Genomic DNA, 3,162 nt, shown 5'->3' with positions numbered 1-3,162 from the left:
AACCGCATGATACGCTTCATGGGGGAAACCTTTAAGAGTACCCAATCATCTTCTTTTAACTCTAAATCCCTACGACGGACGTCCGAATATGACTTTTGGTGACTTTGAGCAGTTTTCAACCTTTCCTTAATAACTTTGACCTTCTCCATGGCCTGGTGCATAAGGTCTGGCCCTATCAATTCAGCTTCTCCAACCTCAAACCACCCAATGGGAGACCTACATCTCCTACCATACAATGCCTCAAATGGGGCCATCTAGATACTAGCATGGAAGTTGTTGTTGTAAGCAAATTCTATGAGTGGAAAATGGTCATCCCAGCTACCCTTGAAATCAAGAGCACAAGCATACAACATGTCCTCAAGGGTCTGAATAGTCCGCTCTGCTTGCCCGTCGGTTTGAGGGTGAAAAGCTGTGCTAAGATTTATCTACATGCCCAAACCTTGCTGAAATTTCTTCCAAAAGTTGGCTGTGAGCTGAGCCCCTCGATGTGAAATGATTGAGACTGGAGTGCCATGCAACCTGACTATTTCTTTGATATACAACTAAGCATACTGTTCCGCTATATCGGTAGATTTGATTAGCAAGAAGTGTGTTGATTTCGTGAGTCGATCCACAATCACCCAAATTGAGTCAAACTTGCACGGAGTGCGCGGTAAACCCACCACAAAATCCATGTTGATCATTTCTTATTTCCACATTGGAATTTCTATGCTTTGAGCCAATCCACCTAGACTTTGATGTTCGGCCTTCACTTGTTGACAGTTCAGACACTTTGCCACGAAGTCCGCCACCTCCTTTTTCATGTTGCTCCACCAATAAACTTCCTTGAGACCATGATACATTTTTGTAGAACCTGGGTGCACTGAATACCTAGAAGTGTGAGCTTCTGCCATGATCCTTTCCCGAAGACCGTCAACATCCGGAACACATAGGCGGCTTTGGTACCGTAGGGTACCATCATCTATGCCAAAGGAAAAAGTTGTGTTCTTGTGTTTATGAATCCCCTCTTTCAGTTGTGCTAGCAATGGATCGTTGAATTGTTTCTCTTTCACTTCTACCACAAGCGACAATTCAGCCCTATTATGCACAATCACTCCTCCTTCATTGGAGTCCGTAAGGCGAACTCCCAAACTAGCCAACTGGTGAACCTCCCTGGCTAACAGCCTCTGATATGCCTCCAAATGAGCCAAGCTCCCCATAGATTTACGACTAAGAGTATCTGCTACAACATTAGCCTTTCCCGGGTGATAGAGAATATCAATTTCATAGTCCTTGAGTAACTCTAGCCATCTTCTCTATCTCAGATTCAACTCATTCTGCTTGAAAATATATTGAAGGCTCTTGTGGTCCGTGAATACATCCACATGGACCCCATATAGATAATGTCATCAAATCTTTAGCGCAAACACCACTGCTTCAAGTTCTAAGTCATGGGTCTGATAGTTCTTTTCATGATTCTTGAGTTGCCTAGAAGCGTAGGCTATTACCTTGTCGTGTTGCATTAAGCCACACCCAAGCTCGATCCTTGAAGCATCGCAATACACCACAAACCCCTATGTACCTTCTGGCAAGGTTAATACCGGTGTTGAAGTCAATCTCGATTTCAATTCTTGGAAGCTCCTCTCATAAGCATCGGATCACTAGAACTTAACTACTTTCTAGGTTAATTTGGTCAATAGGGAGGCAAGAGTAGAGAATCCCTCCACAAATCTTCTGTAATACCCGACCAAACCCAAGAAATTGCGAATCTCTATTGGAGTGGCAGGTTTAGGCCAATTCTTCACTACCACAACCTTTTGATGATCAACCAGAATTCCTTCCCTGGAGATGACATGACCCAAGAACGCGACAGATTCAAGCTAACATTCACATTTTGAAAATTTCACATACAATTGATGTTACTGAAGAGTTTGCACGCTGCCCTAAGATGGTCAGCATGGTCCTCCCGACTTAAGGAATACACAAGAATATCATCAATGAACAATATCACAAATGATTCTAGAAAAGGCTTGAAGACTCGATTCATAAGATCCATGAAAGCTACCGGGGCATTTGTGAGCCCAAAAGACATCACCAGAAATTCATGGTGCCTATACCGAGTCCTGAAGGCTGTTTTCGGAATATCCTGCTCCCTTATCTTCAATTGATGATACCTGGACCGCAAGTCGATTTTTGAGAAACACGTAGCACCTTGACATTGGTAACAAATCATCTATTCACGATAGAGGATATTTATTTTTGATTGTGACCTTGTTGAGTTGCCGATAGTCAATACACATCCGTAACGACCCATGTTTCTTCCTTACAAACAAGACTGGTCCACCCCACGGTGACACACTTGGCTGGATGAAACCCTTTCCTAGCAAATCCTTCAATTGTTCTTTTAGCTCTTTCAATTCTACCGGTGCCATTCTGTAAGGTGGAATTGATATAGGTTGCGTGTCTGGCATCACATCGATCCCAAAATCAATCTCCCTGTCTGGTGGAATCCTAGGGAGCTCATCTGGAAAGACATCCGGAAATTCAATCACAACTGGTACTAATTCAAGGCTGGGTGCCTCGACATCGGTGTCCGTAACACGGACTAAATGATAGATGCACCCCTTCTTGATCATCTTCGCGGCCTTAAGGTAAGAAATAAACCGACCTTTAGGCACATTATCACCCTTCCATTCAACAACGGGCTCATTGGGAAATTCAAGCCTCATAGTTCTAGTACGACAATAAAGCTTGGCAAAACATCAATAAAGCCAATCCATCCCCATTATTACGTCAAAATCAACAATCCCCAATTCAATAAGATCGGCCATGGTATCCCTACCCCGTATCGTAACAACACAACCTCTATAAACTCGAGCGGCCATAATAGACTCACCCACCGGAGTAGACACCGAAAATGGCTCATGAAGCTGATCCGGTTCTATCCCAAATTCCATAGCAACAAAAGGGGTAACATAGGACAAGGTGGAACCAGGGTCAATAAGTGCATACACATCATGAGATTGGATAGTCAGAATACCTGTAACGACATCCAGAGAAGCCTCTGCAGTCTGGCGACCACTTATAGCATAGAACCGGCTGGGTCCTCCTGAACCCTGCATACCACCCCTAGCTACACCATGCCCCGCGGGTGCTGGGGTACCTCGAGTTGGAGAGGGGGAT

This window comes from Nicotiana tabacum, chromosome 10 (assembly GCF_000715075.1).
Source record: "Nicotiana tabacum cultivar K326 chromosome 10, ASM71507v2, whole genome shotgun sequence".
Taxonomy (NCBI): domain Eukaryota; kingdom Viridiplantae; phylum Streptophyta; class Magnoliopsida; order Solanales; family Solanaceae; genus Nicotiana; species Nicotiana tabacum.
The sequence above is the reverse complement of the archived record's forward strand: the minus strand, read 5'-3'. Positions refer to the sequence as shown.